Genomic DNA, 17,856 nt, shown 5'->3' with positions numbered 1-17,856 from the left:
ACACCTCTAATCATAAAATAGACCACTGGCTTAAACCCAGCAGTGACATCATGAGTGTTGCAAGCATTACAGCAGCTGTCCAGTGCTTATGAAGTGGATGCAAGTGCTAAAGTTGTGGCATTGGCATTGATTGCTGGTCAGGCAGCACAAGAGGGAAGGCTCATAGCTGCTTGAGAAAGCAGAAGGAAATGCACTCTGCTAATTGGGGCAGAGATGTGAGAAACAAGGACCCCAGTTTTTTGTTCTACCTCTGATTCTATCAGGTACCAGACACCATCCCAACCTGTTTAAGCACCTCCAACACACCTCAGCCAACACTGCTAATGTCCTAATGATGCATCAAACCAGGCAATCAAGAGGCTGCTCAGCCTGCCCTCTGAAGAGGAGGTGGTGGCTGAATTAGTGGTGGCCAGTGGGAAAGGCCACGGGCTAAAAATGAGCCTGAATGAAAAAACAAGATGAGCACAGAGCTGCAGTGGGACATGAAGTGTGAGAAGCTTTTTCTACATTGGAAACAGCTACCCCCAGCCCCACATCAGCAGTACCCTGACTGTGACAGATGCAGTCTTGGAACCAACACAATCCCCTTCCAAGTTCACATAGCAGCTCACAGTCACACACAGCCCTCCTACATTCTGTGCATAAGTCCTCTCAATGTTGTAGCCATTCGCAGAAGGTTTGGATTTGGCCACCTCAGTAGGACTTTAAAATGGATCCTACTTCAGATTAAATATAGCAAAGGGAGGTAAATGTGTGGCTTTTGGGGTTCTGAAAAGTTCCTTGGCACTGGAGCTGATGGTGTCAAGAGATTGGTAAGGATAGCTGGCAGACTACAGAGAGTTTGAACATCACTCTTCAAACACGATTTAAGGACTGTTTGCATTCCTCAGTCCCTTACTTTAAAGTTGTGGCTGCCTTACTGGCATTTCCTGGGCATCCTTCTTTGTCTAGGTTTGTTTGAGGCTTTCCTTGCTTTGCTTACTAGTGTTCACTCACGCTGGAATTAAAGAAGGAAAGAGGAGGGGATTGTCTTCATAGTAAGCCCATGTAGCATTGAGAGAAACTGAGGCCAACCCTCCTATAGATGAGCTTCACAGGAAATACTAGGAAAATACTCTAATTTCTCTGATTAGCTGGAGAGGGAAACAGGTTTCTTTACTAATCAATGTTGAGTTCTCTAAACACATTTCTCACACCAAAATTAAGGGCATGCTTAACTCTTGGGATATGTGCTTAAATTTCAGATGTTAAAACATGAGTGCAGTAGTTTTTTGTGGCTACCTACACACAAAATAAAAGGAAAACTTGCAAGAGAACTGTCCCTTCCAACTCAGGCCATTCTATCATTCTATGATGATTTTTCTCTTTCAGGCCAAGGTATTACACAGGAAATCAAAGCGAACTTTGGCTGAGGTACAGAAAACTTTAATGTTCAACTTCCAGTAATGGAAAGCTGGAGAGCTTACACTGTGTGCCTGGCTTTCTTTAGAAAGACATTTCTCTCACTGCAGCATTTTTGAAATGACACCATGGGAAAAGCAGAACACCTGTGCCTGGGGAGCAGGAGGACTAACCTAGCAGTGTGCTGAGAGCAGCAGCACACAAATAATTATAAGTAGAAGTGAAGTCACAGGAAAGATCAGAACTGGCTAGAGGCTCAAAACATCTTGTGCAAGAAAAACAGAAGAAAGAAAACAGCTACCAGTGACATATCACAGATTTGCTAAAGACTTCAGTGCTTCACAGAGTCCTTCATAAATATAATGAGTCACATGCCTACTGCAACCATCTCTTGGCAGCACACAGAGCACATGCAGGAACACCTGGCTTGGTTCAGACCACAGACCCATTTATCCCACCACCCCTCTCTGTTAACATGGCCAGCAGCAGATGACCAGAGAAGAATGTAAAAACGTGGCAAAGAGGTATAATTAAGTCTTCCAGCAATTTAAGGATCAAAGATCCTGCTCAATTTTCCTTACCATTCACAATCTTCTAGGTGTCTTGTTTTCACCCGCAGTCATTTCTTCTCAGGGAGGAAGTATGGCTGCCAGCCTTACACCTTCCCTGGGTACACTCAGCACCAATTAAGTTAGGAAAATGTGACAATGAGAAAGGCAAATGGCTGCCTTCCATCACTTGATCTTGATGTTTTAAAGACAAGTACAAAAATCTAATCCCTATCTGAGATCCACAGACATATAGAGACCTCTCTTGCTGTAGCTAGCTACACACAAATGTACACACTCGTTGCATTATTTAGTTATGTTCTCATTCACAACACTACTGGAGCTCACAATTGCCTTCAAAGTAACTTAGAAATAAGATTAGCCTATTTAAATCACATTTCCCTAATAATAGCAACAATAACAGGTTGGAATCCTTCTTCATTTTTATGGATGTAGTCTTTTCCTCAATCTCTTTTTCATCTACCTGAAAAACAGAGAAAATAAGGCACTCTTTCTGATGTAATCCTTTTATTATAATACAAATTACTATTTTAAACCCTGCATATTTTAAGGCATTTCTTGACATATTGAACAAAATAATTTTAATTTATTTCTTCCTATTGCACAGTGAGAAGTTGATTTCCGTCTAGAAGTCCCAGCTTGCTTAATTCAGAAATACCTACCTCTTACTTCTTTTAGTACTTAAATTCAGCACATTTACCATTTCATAAAAAGGCTCAGAAACAAGTTCATTATTTTGATGAATGAAATTATTACACATTTTTTTCTGATTTTAAGAAACTGGCATTATATTTTCAATAAGCCTTATCATATATCCCTGACATAACTGCAATTGTTAAATTATAAAAAGCAGGGCAGTGATCAGATAAAGAGAAGCCAGGACAGTGTAAACTCAAATCACTTTGTCTAAATTGGCAAGAATTGACATAAAACAAAGCTGCATTTAATAGATCAGTTAGAACAAAGCACATAAATCATGTTTTTGAGAGAGGTTAATTTGCACCATATGCCAATTAATTCAAGTGCAATACCTAAGTTATAAATAATCGCATTGGAGTGGAGAGTATTATACTTGGAATGAAAATTCTTTAGCTGAAGCCAAAATTATAATCACCTTCAATAACTGCATTTCCAGCATTGCAAATTCTTTTCTATTGTAGCACTGAAAGCAGTCAATGCTGCAAATAATTTTCTATCACTATTTACATTATTAAACTCAAACAAACACATCAACCAAACCCTTGGTTTTTTGGGTTTTTTTTGTCCGTAGTTAATGCTACTACAAATCAATGATCCTCTGGGTCAGCCTTAGGAACTATGGTTTCATCAGATATTTTTTGACCTAATGAACCCTTGTAACCAAGACTCGGGTAATCACTTATGTGCCCCATTGGTTTCATCATTACACCACAAAAATTCGGCAGTGTCCTAAGGGAGTGATGCTTCCAGCATTGGCACAGACATCAGCTTTGAGGGGTGCTACACCCAGCTCTTCTGCTGTCTTGAGCTCTTCTAGCTCAGACTCTCTTTTTCTAGCTGCAGAAAACCCTAAATCACTCCTTTGCACATTTCTTCTTTTCATCACAGCTCTAAGATTTCTCGTCACAAGGTTCCTGCTTTGATCCAGCCTCTTTCCCTGGCTAGCTTGGATTTTTTTGTTTCTTTGTTTGTTTTTACACTACTAGACAGTCTCTTTTTCTCTTGGCTCTCTCCTCCTGTCCTGTTTTTGGCACCTTGCCAGAAACATGTGGATGAGGAGGCCATGAGTGGCATCCCCTGTGGCAGCCAATCACACTGAACTCCAGACCTCTGGTGGGATAGACTGTTCCAGCTTCCTTAGAAACACAGTCCCTGTGTCTGGCAGCCAGGTCACTGCTCTGAACACATTCCACTTGGAAAGAGAGTCACCCCAGCTAACAGTGTTTATTGTTCCCCATTGCTGAAGCTTTCCTCAGATGTCCTGGTTTTCCAGTGCTGCAAGAAATGCAATGTCACCCAAACATCATTCTCCAAACCAAAGGAAGAACTACAGGAGGATATTTGTAAAATTACACCTTTGATGCCCTTTAGGTCATGCTATCCTTTCCTATCATTCTCAAACTTATGTCCATAGCCAGATTAGATCACAGTAGATGCTGCAGCAGCTCTAGTTAATTGGACAAATCAGAGAAATACCACATTTACCTCAGGCTCCACTGCACAACTCAGGAGAACCTCAAAATCCTGCCAGTATAAGCCAGTGAGGCCATGCAGCAGCACACAGCCACATGTGGGGTTGCCAGTGCTTTAACTAGAACAGTTGCATTCCCATGATGCTGTTTCCTTTGCAAATAGTTATTAATCCAAACTGAGCTATAGCAATTATAGAAACACTATGAAATTCACACTAAATGATCACAGAAAATAAAAACCTTTCATAAATAAATCCTAGACACCTTCTAAATGTGCCTAGAAATGTAAACATGAGAGAAACAATGTGCAAAAGAACAAAGTGCAAAAGAACAAAGACTGCCTGGACATACATTAGGCTCTGTTTCTCAATTTGCTTGAATCAAGAGACCACTCCACCTTTTTAAAAGAAAAAGAAAATGCCTGGACAACCTTAGGACTGGGTACTGGCATCTGTAAATCAGTAAGGGATAAACAAAACCTCCAAAGACAGGCAAATAAAATGTTTTGAGTTTACCAGAATTATAATGTTATTATCATAACTATAAAAATACTAAGTAGAATTTTAATTGCTAGATAAGCAAATGTGACACCATTTTGCAGATCTCCTTTGAGCCCACCAGCCTGTGCTGCAAGGAGAGTAAAAGTTTGTGAGAGGAATATACCCTGAGTGTGTTCTGAGCTCTGTAAGAGAGATTGCAGCTGGATAGGACCTCTGCCCAGCACACTGAGCCATTATAGCTCAGCACTTCCTTCTGCCATCCATTGCCAATTGCAAGCATTTTGGGCAGGGTCCTTTTCCTTCCATGGCTGCTCACTACGCACACAGCAGGCCCCTGGCTCACCTCTTCTTCCCCAGGGAATGGGCTTGTAAATAAGTAAAAAGTGACTGCAAACCTAACATAGAAGATGCCTGGGACCTCTCAAATTCTGGGAAACCTAATCACTGTGTTGGCTGAATTAGCTTGGACTCGGACTAACAATTGTTTTTGGGTATTGCTTTCACGTGGAGCACATTCACAAAAGTCTGCAACAATGACTCATTCTGGAGCTTGTGATTGCTGTGTGTCCTAGAGCCTGTTGCTGAGCTGCTCCTGTCAATCCTCTGGACATTTTCACAAGCAAAGGTATCTCCACAAGCAGGCTACCTACAGCCACCTGCTGTGTGTGCTGTTTGTTCCAATACAAGGAATAAATAACCTACCCCCAAGTTGTCAGTGATGTCATGCTAAGTGCTGATGCTGTCACCTCCTTAGTAGCAGGTCCCATACTCTGCTTATTACATTAATTCTCACACGGGTCATCACAGCAAATGCCCTTTTCGATGAATCTGGCTCTGCACCCTCCATGGCACAAATTGTTCATCTGTCAGACTCAAAAAAGTCAAAGAACAGAAACTTCAACAGAAACTGTCTGGGCTATGTCTATGAATAGTTGCAATTCACCTTCTAGATGCCAAGGGAGAGCAGCTAATCTGCACTGGGGCAATGCTTCACAAGGTGAGCAGACCTGGCTAGATGTCCTTCACAAAAGAATCTGCATGACCTCCTACCCATGATGGAGAAATGAAATAATCATTTCTTCCATGAGCACTCATCAGGTAACCAGCTACCCAGCAAGTCAGGAACACATAGTAACTCTGAAACAAACAGGAGAGAAAAATATATAACTATAACACAAAGGGAGCATTAAGCAGTACCACATCCTCTCTGTGCTTCAGACTTTGCTGAGGAATCAATCATCCTTTGCAGATAACTTTATGCTTCACAGCTACTGCTGCTAAGCAGGTTAAATAAATAAATAATCAATCCCTCTTCTGTTACTTCTCCCCTTCACAGTCCCCAGCCTCCACTTAATGGGAGTAGGGAGATATGGGCACAATATTATTTTCTGTTGGATCAAAGAATCAAATAATGGTTTGAGTTGGAAGGGGACTGTGAAGATCACCTAGTTCAAACCCCTCTGCCATGTGCAGGGACACCTTCTACCAGATCAGGTTGCTTTAAAGTCCCATCTAGCCTGGTCATAAACACTTCCAGGGATGTGGCAGGCACAGCTTCTCTGAGCAGCGTGGTCCAGTGCTTCATCACCCTCACAGTAAAGAATTTCTTCTTAATATCTAATCTTCCAAATATCTAATCATCTCTTTGTCTAAAAACCAGAATTTAACCTATTACCCCAAATCTGTGTTTTGATAGCCAGGAGCAAAGAATCCAAAGAGGGAGTGAGGAGTGTTAGAAATTCTGGGGCTGCTTCCCAGCAGCAAAAATTGCAGCTGCTGAAATGCAGCTCAACTCATACACATTTGTGAGAGACACAGAGTGTCTCCTGCTCCCACATTCATGTGGTTCCCTAGTGCTCTTTTTTTGTGGAGAAGAAATGGTTGAGTCTCTTCAGCACACAAGAAAGAGAAGCAGGCCTTAAAGGCAAGTACTTGCCCAGACATCAGAAGATGGCGCTCGTCTGTGCCAGACTGCACCAGAGAGAGAGAGACCCACTGGAGAGACATCTCTCCTAGAATTACCCTTTCCAAGTAATGAAGATGAGACACCTTCTGAGTCAAAAGTGTCAGAAGATAAGATGTTGGAACAAGCTGCTAAATAACAGATAAATCACCAGCACACTGCATCATGTACATCCAAGAGATCTGTAGGAGTTTTGAATGGAAGTGGCTGAGCTGCTGAAGACATGAATTCTCTCATTAAAGTCATCTGTTATACTGGAGTAATGAAGGGTAGCAAATGCTGTAAGTTGTTCTAAAAAAGGCGTTTGGGATGATCTGGCAAGTCACAGACCACTGAACTTTACTCTGAATCAGGTAAATTGGTTGAATTATCAAGTAAAATTAGAATCACAGGGAAGGACTGTCACAAAGAATTCATTTAATTTTGCTCCAGTGTCCTTGCCCTCTTTCCACTGTTTCTCACTACTTTAAAAATCCTGTTGAGTCTTCTGAATTCTCCTGCTTAGGTTATTCCTCTTTACTTTTTGTGCATTTGGCTATGTCCTGCAGAAATAAAAGGCTTTTCTTCTTCCTTCTTTCCACCCAATTCTGTCCAGGGGAAAACTGCATGAGGAAATATTTGTATTTATTCATGTCATAACTCTATTGCCATTGTGGGTACTACAGAGAAAAGTGGCAATAGCAGAAATGCTACCTGATGTACCAGTGATCCATCATCAGTCTCTCACTTGCCCCAGCCCTAACAGACAAGAACTATATATTCTTGGAGGACAAGTGCTTAAACCACTGCAAACTGTGCTTTACCATTTTAAGACCATGCAACCACCTGTAAGAACATTCTAGCAAAGAGTTTTCTACACAAACCCTTATATGATTCCTGATCCAGATGGAGTCTTAAGATGAAATGAAAGGCCAGATCACCTCTTCAGTTTCCTTAGTAAGATACACTGAAGAGAATGATCCAGCAGGTGTCTCAGTTCTGTGCCTGACTTAGGATTTGCTTTTGCATTGCAGCACAACACTTTTTTCTGAACAAGTCGTGGGAGGTAGCAGTGACCTATGAAAGATGCTGGCCAAGCCATGGCCAGGCTGTTGAGGGCACAGCCAGGAGGTGACGAGTCAGGAGCAGAGCATGTGACAGATACAGAGCGTGTTCCACTTGAGGAACAGGGAGCAGGGCAGATTGAGGCAGAAGACAGAAACCAGCATGGGCTCCTTCTGGGACAGCCAGGCAATATGCTAGGTTCTCACCCATGGGAAACATCAGAGGCTAGAGGCAGAGTGGTAGAAGATCATAATCAGAAAACTCAAGAGCACAGGTATGTGTCCTGCAAAAATCTAAGCTGGAGGCACGCAGGCACCCAGCCTGCAGTGGACATGCCCTGAAAGAGCACAGACAGGCACTATTACAGTTTTTCATTTTCTGTTTAGATCTTTGCACCATGAGTATTTGCAAACCTACCCTATCTTGAGTAGCCATTGTTGACTTAGATTAATTTAAGCTTATATAGAGCCTAATAAACACTCATTAATTTTGCAGGTTTGCTTCTCGTACTGCAATTGCTACATAAAATCACATTTACTTAAGTAGAAATGAAAGAAGCTACCACTTTTAACAGCTGTAATTGTTCAAGCAGAGCAGATAGGATTTTCCCTAACACCTCTTCATGCAGTTCTGTGTCTGGAAATACCACCCTGAAGAACACATAAAAGAATCATGTTGATCCCATACCACTTTAGCTATTTTGCATATTCATTTTCTAATTACTTAATATTTCTAACACTTAATTCTGTAAGCCTCAAATGTCACTAAGTAGTGACATTAATGAACATGTTAGACTCTAATTCATACTAATAACCCCTATTACTTGGGTCAAACTAACTTCAGTGTTTATTTGGACAGTACCATAGTTAAATTGTTATTATAATCTCACTCCACATTTTGATAAGCATTCTGACTTAACAACTTTCATAACTATCATGACTTTGATTTTATTTCGAACTACTAAATGAGGGTTCTAGAATTTTTCTGACTAGACGTTAGCTTCCGTGCATCCACATGATGGCAATGCAATTCACTTTCAAACTCCTAAGGTCTAAATTTCTCTGTTTGGACATATGGAAAATTAGAATGCTCTCTGCAAGGTCACTGCAATGCTTCCTGTTCACTGTAGTCCAAAGTCTAAGTGGACATCAGGATTTCTAAAGATTATGACCTTTATGGCTTGGGAACTGGACCATCTCTATTCTTGCCTCTCAGTCACCATGCACCTGATGCCTCACTAATCCCCAAGAGGTTTGATGTACCACAGCACAGAACAGCTATAATTACTCCTGGAAGCCAGCTGCCACTCAAGTGACAAAACAGTCTGCAGAGCCATTCCCCCAGCCCACATTGCTGAGCACTTGGACCGTTTGAATATAATATTAAATAGAACAAGACATGGGCAATATGTTATTTTTGCAAAGCTGAGCTTGTCACATTTTCAAAATTAATACCGTGTGGCAGGAGATGAAAGGGCCACCTTCACTGTGGAGCTCCCATGTCTACAGAGCCAGACAGTGTGAGCTCAGTGGTGAAGTGCCTGGTTTTGCACAACCATGAAGTTTTCGGACATGAAGTCGGGAATTAGCAGCACATGGCAAGTCCTTTAAGATAAGCACAAAGATGATAAAATAATGACAGGAATGAGTGAAAATAGGTATTTCCTACTAAACCTTATCAAAACTCTTCTGGGCCTCACTGGAACACTGTGTCAGCAGGCCTCTGAGTTTTGTTGAAGGTGTTAAACTCTCACAGTGCAGCTGGCAATATGCAAGGCAAAGAGCACTGGGCCTCTAGAGCCATTCTTTCTGGGACTACTAGACAGTGGATGGAAGTGATATTTGTTAATTTAGCCTCCATAGCGATCCCTGCACCCCAGGGACAAAGGGGAGGACTGAGTGCCTGCTCCAAGGGACTCACAGACCCAACTACAGATAAGTCTCTGCTGCTGTTCAAAGGGGTTTACTTTCCAGGCAAATTTACTTCTGTTTTGAAAGAAAGGAAACACTTAGGAATAGTAAAGAGGATTAAAAAAACTGCCACTTCGCAAAGCAATCTGTGATACCAGCAGTATCACCACAGATTTTTTTTTTTTTTGTTCCTTTTGTCCTTCTTTCAAACAGAAGTTAAACACACCCATTTCCTCCCTTGTACATTTTTCTCTTCAGAGATACGGCTTAGGACACCTCCCTCCAAATTAGAATTTCACTTGGATACACCCAGCTTAAAAATCCACAGTAAAAGCTGTAATAAAGTATGGCACCTGTTGCTTCTTTGGACAATTTGCAAGATGGATTTTTCTATATACATATATATGGGGGAGGGGTGTACACATATAATATGTACACATAATACATATATATAATATGAAAAATGCTTGTGGATAACACACACAATTCATTCAGTGCTCCATGGTGCAGTCAGCTCATGTATTCCCAAGACAGAGACAATGGTGAATATGGTGGGAGCGTACTTTGAGCCTGAAATCTGACAAGGAAAGACTGAAGGAAACTCAGGACGCTTCAGGCTATGTACTCCACATGAGCTTGACCTTCTTGGTGAAAGTCTACCAACTGTGTGACATTGACCCCACAGCCCAGAACTCTCCACAAGCCACTTCACAAGACAGGACACACAACAGGTTTTAGTGTCATGCGCTCAAACATAAGGTGGGGTCAGTGACCTTCTCCTCATCCTGCTGCAGTGACCTCTGAGAAGGAGAGGCCATTTCAAGAAAGAGTAGGTACTTCCTATACTGGTACTGGGAATCCCACAGAGCGACAGAGAGCAGCTCTACAGCAATTGCTTTGTTTAAAATGCAAAATGTGGATTTGTTTAGAGGAGGTACCAGCATCAATCACTGCATGCAAACACAGCCTGTGGAGAAGAGCTTCCCCTGTAAGTCACTCCTCACTGCCCTAATCGAGTTAGCACTAGTGACTGAGGGCATGTTGAACGCTGATGGGCCGCTGATAGTGCTGTCCCAGGAGAAGATTAATAAAAGGCAGCAGGAGTACTTAGCCCCAGGTGGGCACAAAGTCAGGGAGGGAGGTGAGGGGGGAGTACAAGGGTTTCTTTCAGTCTAGCAGCTGTTGCCCATTACCACAGACACACAAAAAAGCAAAACTTGCAGCCTTCTCCCACAATCATTATCATACTTGTGGAGGAAGGTCAGTGCAGACCACATGCATTGACTTGAACAGATGACATTGCTGACTTGTCATTTGTAGTCACAGGGGAACATGAGTCCATGAAGGAGAGGTAAAAAACCATGCAACTCCACCGTTGTTAAGCTTATATGGACCTAAAACAGGGGTCTGCATCAAGCCTAGGGACCCACAAACTGACACAAGAAACTAGAGTTGCATAGAAACAATTATTTCTTTAGCATGTCATGAAGGAGGAGCGAAACACATCGTACACAGAGCCCAAGAGTCACTAGGGAAAAAACACCACAACTCTCATTGTACCCACTACAGGTGAACTTCAGCCCTTGTCCCATTCTGGCAGACAAACTGTAAGTACTGCTACTGAAGTCATTGACATAATTTCCTCTCTTTCTCAGCAACCAGAGCAGTAGAAAGAGAGTGGGAAGGGTGCAGAAGTTCTCGATCTTCTCAGTGCTGAGAGCAGAAAAGGAATGGAGCACTGCTTGCTAGGCTGGTTTTAATCCGTTCATCAGTAGCAGTTTTACTGACCCCTAGCTCCCCTTATCTTACTAGTCAAGTCCTAAGACTTCTATCTTGCCACCTTCTCTCAGCTTTTCTCATCATGTCCCTGGCCACATCACCCACACCTGCTTCCTGCACCAAATTGTTGCCAATATCTCCCCTCTTCTCACAGCCTCCTGTCGCAGACTTCTGCTCTGAGCTCTTCTTGCACTGGTAGCCCTCCTCAGAGCATGAGTTATTGTCCCATCTCTCCAATATATATGAGATACTGTCAACATCTTGAAGGGAGAGAATCTTCTCTTTTATGTATCTGCAAAATGCTCAGAACCTTTATATTGTTCTATAAATAAGGATAGTAAGAGTCTAATGCTGGCAACTCTGGCAGATGTATAGGAAAAGGATGATGGCCTGCCCAGGGAATGAAATCATTCTGCTTACAGGAAGACTTTATATCAAAATGGGCTTCTGCATGAGGTCCAATACCTATCAAAATCCTTCTCCATCTAGCAAGAGCAAAGCTAGTGCTGTGTTAGGAAGCCAATTTGATGCAACAATTCCCACAAGTGCACGTCTGGCTGCCAAGCAACACGGAATTACAAAGAGTTCACATAAGAAGTAATGTCCAGCAACACCAGACAGTGAAAAGTAACATCTGCTTTCCTAGAAAGTTTAGGCCACTCTGGTCCATGAAGAGCTTGACATCAGAGAAGGTGCCACCATCCCAGCTGCAGATTTGTGATGTATGCTCCTCTAAATCACAAGGAAGACACCAGACCCCATCCTCCTACATAGGAGTTCCTATCATTAACTTCACAGAGCTGGTCCTTCTGCAAGCAGTCTGGCTTGGCTCATCCCAGCCTGGCTCTGCAAGGTGAGTGAGGAATCCCATACAGTACACAACATTTCTAGAAACATAGTACAATGTTTGTAGGCTTCTAGAGATGAGACTTAGCATTACTGCTGAACCAGGAGTGAGACAGGGAAGGGAGGAGAAATACATCCTTCAGCATAGTCCATGTTAACACCACAAACAGTAGCAGTGTGCTGCCTACCTCTAGTCCCAAACTACATTTTTGTAGGTTTCAGGCTGTTGCTATCTGAAAACATTGCCAGAGAGAATGAAGGGATTAATGGTAAGTCTCCTTCCTTCACCCTGTCATCTCCAAGTCCTATAAGATATTTCTGCTTCCTTCTAAATATTTCAGCTTATCCACAGAAATTGATGTACTGTTGATCTGCAGTTAGAGGGCTGCCTGTGCATTATTTGGGGACATGCATACAAGACAGAAGATGGCAGGATGCTCTTTCAGTCACATGTTAGCCCCACATATTCCACAGCTCTGACACATGCATGCTATAGCCCAAGCAGCTTTGAGATACTTACTCAGCAGAAGGACAGGGATTTTACACACTGCCTCCCCTTCACCATCACTAACATTTGAATGATTATGTCCTTCCACAGGCATCAGCTGTAGAAGAGTGCCCTGGATTCAGGACCAACTACCATCTTTATGGGATAAAATAAGGTTACTATCAGCTCTCCACTCCATGACTGGAGCTGCTCCTCCAAAACCCAAGAGCTGAAACCCATTCGAACCATCACCATTTATCACAACAGTGATTTCAGGGAGCAAAAAGGATCCTGTGTCTTTTCTAGTACCCAGTGGACAGACAGTTTGTTTCTGGCATACAAGCAGTTTCTCAACCAGGGCAGGAGTGGAGGGGGAGCAGAAAACCTAACATAGAGGGAGGAAGGGGGAGCAGCAGGTTCTGACTTTACAAGAGGATGATAAATGACAACAGCATTAGGAACAAACCAAACATCTTTCATGCTGTCAGAGCAGTGAAACCAGCAAGCACCAAGACGTGGGCACAGGGCAGTGTGGTCATTTTCCAGAGAAGCACACAACGATCAAGTTACTTCTGCTCTGAATCAACAGACCAATTCATCTTCTCCAGGTTCCTGCAGAAAAGGGCAGGGGAGAAAGAGGCAATCATTTCTCTTCAGTTAGCTAAGAACTTCAGCTGCTCCATAGAGCATTGAATTCAATAGACAGGGTCAGGACAGCACTGGATGCCAGTGCAGAAGACGTGTTAAAGGATGTGAATCACAGAGCTCTAGATGATCATTTCTCACACTGCCCTAGTAAGTATCAAAGGGTACTATGGGACACTGCTGTGAGACAGATTGGGAAAAGTACTACAGAAGATGAGTATCACAGTGTCCAATACCATTCAGTGCTCCCCCAGATTCAGACTCCACACAAAGCTTTGCTTTCCTGCAGGGGAGCATAAAAATCCCTTCCTGAGACTTACCTCATCTTACCATCCTCTCACAGGAGGAGGTCACCAGGGCCATGGCAGTAACTAGTGAATGCAAGGCTTCCAAAGCAATCACCTCTGTAAGGCATCCTGAGGACCAGGTTTGGTGAATAAGTGCTCTGCTCAGTGTAGCTGCCCTTGTTGTAGTCCAAGGCTTGGCAGTGAGGTAAAGGTTACTGGCCAGCACAGAATTAAGAATGGAATGGGGTATCATGCCCAGTTTTGCCTTTACCAGCTCTCTATTGTCTCCTTCTATGACCCAAGTTGGCCCTGTTCCCACACTGAATCAAACAGAAAACATGACACCCAGTGAAGCTGTGTGCCTGAGCCAGGAATGACTTTCAAGCACTACTGTTCTGACAGATTGTTCCTCTCAATATTAGGGGGCACTGGAAAGTAATTCCTGCTAAACTCCAGTGAAAGTATATCCTGCTAAAGTCCCAATTCTCTTTAACAGAACAGCAACAATACTCAGTGATTCTTCCGCTGGCAAGCACATCTCATTTTACTCCACTAATGGCAAGAGACACAGACAGCTGTTACTGTTCTTAGCCTGCATCTGGGGAAACTGAGACTCTGCAAGAGAAGGGAGCTTCCAAGGCCAAACACAGCAAGGATTCATATACAAGCTTTCTCAACTCCCTATTCTCCATACTGTTTCTAATCTCCTTCTTTAGCAGATGCTCTCTCTCAAGCTGACCTAAAACTTTTAGCAGCTGTCATGATTTAACACCGGCCAGCGATCCAGCCCCAAGCAGCCACTCACTCACTCCCCCAGGTGTGATCAGGGACAAATCAGATGAGGAAAAGTGAGATAACTCATGGATTGAGATAAAAACAGTTTAATAGGAAAAGCAAAAGCCACACATGCAAGCAAAGCAAAACAAGGAATAGATTCACTGTTTCCCATGGCAGGCAGGTGTTCAGCGTCTCCAGGACAGCAGGGCCCCAACACCTGTAACAGTGACTCAGAAAGACAAGTGTCATCACTCTAAACATTCCTCTTTCCTCTTTCTTCCCTCAGTTTCAAATACTGAGCATGATGCCACATGGTCTGGACTATCCCTGTGGTCAGTTGGTGTCATCTGTCCCCACTGAGTCTCCCCCCAGCTTCCTCACCAGCTTAGCAGTACAGAAAGCAGAAAAGGCCTTGGCTCTGTGCAAGCCCTGCCCAGCCCTAACAAAAACATCTCTCTATTATCAACCCTGCATTCAGCACAAATCCCAAACTCAGCCACGTAACAGCCACTGTGAAGAAAATTAGCTCTATTGCAGCCCAAACCAGCACAGCCAACCACATATTTAACTGTCCACAAACTAGGTAGACACTTTCATCTCACTGCAGACAACAACTCTGTAAGGCTCCATCAAGCAGGAAGGTTCTGCCACACCAGCTTGGACTTGTCTTCTTTAGGATCCGAGCACTGCTGGATACTTCCCCTCCTGCTGTGAAGGATGACCATGGACACAGACACTTAAACAGAATGCACTGCTAAAGACACCCTATGATTAAGAGCTCAAGCAAAATGGGAAAAGTGTGAGTATTCAGTGGAAAAGGCAAGTTCAGCCTAGAAGAAAGCAATAGAAAGAAACATACAAATTCACATAGCAGGTAGAACTCAACTGAGCATGTATGGGGAATCCTGAAAGCACCTACTGAACCCATTTCAAGTAGTTTTGTGAGCAGGGGGATGAATGAATCCCAGCTTCCTAGAGATTTTTGTCTTGTGTTGAATTTACTATGCTGCATATAAAACAGGTAAACTCCAGTCAGAGTTTTCCCCACAACTAAGATGTTCATGCATCCCCTTTTCAGGACTTTTTGTCTCTCTAGTAAGTGGTGAGATTAGGAATCTTTCACTCAGAGCTGATACTGAAAAACTGTCATTTCTGTCCAGGGAAATTGATGGGACCTAGCACATTTAAGATCCCTGCATCTCTTTCAGGTGTATTTATTTCTGGGTGAGAGGTTCAATTCAAAACTTATTGTGAGGAATGAGTGAAATAGATAAAGACTGTCATGGACAGACAGTATGATCTCTTAAGCCTTGTTTCCTTTGGAAGTTGGGCTTTAGAGGAATTTAAATCTTCTCTGTATCCACTGGAGATAGAAAGTTTACCAGAAAACTGGTGGTTCTTAAATTATGAAATTTGAATTATAAGAGGGAGCTTAAGGAAGACAATCACACTGTAAGAAAACAGCACTATTTCTTTTGCAAGAAAAATTTTGAGAAGAGATTGAACTTGGAATTATTATTTTCAGATGATAATGGTGAAGCATGGAAACAGCAAGACTCACAGAAGGAAGAACTTGGGGAAAAAAATTCTAAAGCAACAATCCCCCAAGATTTTATGTCATCTGTTTGAGATCCCTAAAGAAAATGAAAAATAGAACTGCATTGCTACTGAGACAAAATACAATATAGAAAAAGAATTTGCTACTCTACAGAGTGAATTCCAGCCACCTACCCAAGCTCTACAAAACTGTAAAAATAAAAAACCTCAAATTATGGGGGCAAAATCAGGCCATTCCAAAGAGAGAAGAGCTTCCTCTGGAAGCCTAGCTAGTGATGTTTAGTATGCCTGTGAATTTTAAACTGTTGAATACATGCCCATTCGTCTAAGCACTACTGGTCTTATTCCAAGTAAGGATGAAGAACAATGAAGATATTCCCCTCTTTTGGAGACCTGAAGCTTTGAGTTCCTTTTTCCAGCCAAGCTTGGTCCTCTTTTTCTCTCACACACCAGATGTCTTTTCTGCATCCTTCATGGTTTAGTCTAGCTCCTGCTTTGGGGATATGATTTCTCCCCATGTTGAAGTGGATGATTCCAGCCCTGTGCCTGACATGGAAAGCCATGTAAGTGTACACCAACATAAGTTCCCAATACAATTGCACACTGAAGAGCTTAGTGAGCTCTTAAACTGGAAAACAGCAAGAAAGAGAGGAACTGGAGAGTAAAGAATACTGACTCTGTGGAAGTATGAGGTGACCCACTGGCCCTCTTACCATGATAGTAAATAAAACAACATCTGTGATAGGAGTTGAAATCTGGGATGAAACAGGTTTTGGCAGAAGTAAGAAAAATCATCCATCTGTGTCTGAGCAAAATCTAGGATGCACAAATCTGAAGCCATAAGCGAAAAGCCTATGCCACAAACAAAAAAGATGTCCTATCTCTCAATAATGACCTTGTGAAAGCATCCTGTATCAAAGCACCAGTGCTTCTGTGCAGGGAATGTAGTTCCTCTTGGTCTACAGTCCACACTGCTATTTCCATGTCATTGCAGCCTAGATAGTTGTGCAATGCCACAACACCTCTATGGCCAAGTATTCAAATCATCTAGTGCCTGCCTACCTCTCAATCCAACTCTGGACCTTTCTTACCACATAAAATGGATTTTTAAAACGCATCTTTAACTTAATGGAATTTATATGCCACTGAGGAGAAATTCACACCCTCCCCTGAAATGAAAGAAGGAAGAAATATAAAATCCTGTCCTTGACATAACCTTTTACATGCACATCTCATCAAGGATGAAATTCATTCAGCAGTGGTTCATTGTAAGTTTATTTCTATATCACAAGTGACCAGTGCCTGATCCATGAGCCAGTTATAGCCTCCAAAACTGTACATCAGTATGGGATAACCTGGTGACTCTTTTGCCACTCAAATAGTTTCCAATGGTTCCTTCTAAAGGTCCCAATGTCCAATATCCAATTTTAGTCCTGTAGAGCACCACAAGGTTTGCTGTGTAGTTTTCCTGGATTGTATCTCTTTGTCCTGACAGGGAGTATCTTTAATTTGTTACACTGGACCCTATCACCAATGTTTTCACTAGAAAAGTAGTGGGTTACAGTTCCAGCTATCAGCAAGGTCCACAACTGCAAGGTCTCCTTTAAGTGTTGTTCTCACAGGAGGTCCTGGGTACCCCATAGGAGCATACACAGGGTTAACATTCTTGAATTTCTTTCCAGAGACAAATGGTTTGTGTTGAGGAACTGCTGCTGGGAAGGAAGAAAAAAACTCACCCTTTTTTATTATTCCAAGGTGCATTTTAATTTGCACAAGCGACATTGTGTCTGTGATGGATTACACGAAGGGAAACATTACAGCCCAGCAAGCTTGGCAAGGAAAAAAATAGGGAGATACGGGGAGGATTAAAAACAACCTGTTGCAGTGCAGAATTTTGATAAGGGATCCATGGCGCCTTCA

This window comes from Agelaius tricolor, unplaced genomic scaffold, assembly GCF_023055355.1.
Source record: "Agelaius tricolor isolate 1412-34295 unplaced genomic scaffold, bAgeTri1.0.p SCAF_5, whole genome shotgun sequence".
Taxonomy (NCBI): domain Eukaryota; kingdom Metazoa; phylum Chordata; class Aves; order Passeriformes; family Icteridae; genus Agelaius; species Agelaius tricolor.
This window is presented reverse-complemented; position numbering follows the sequence as displayed.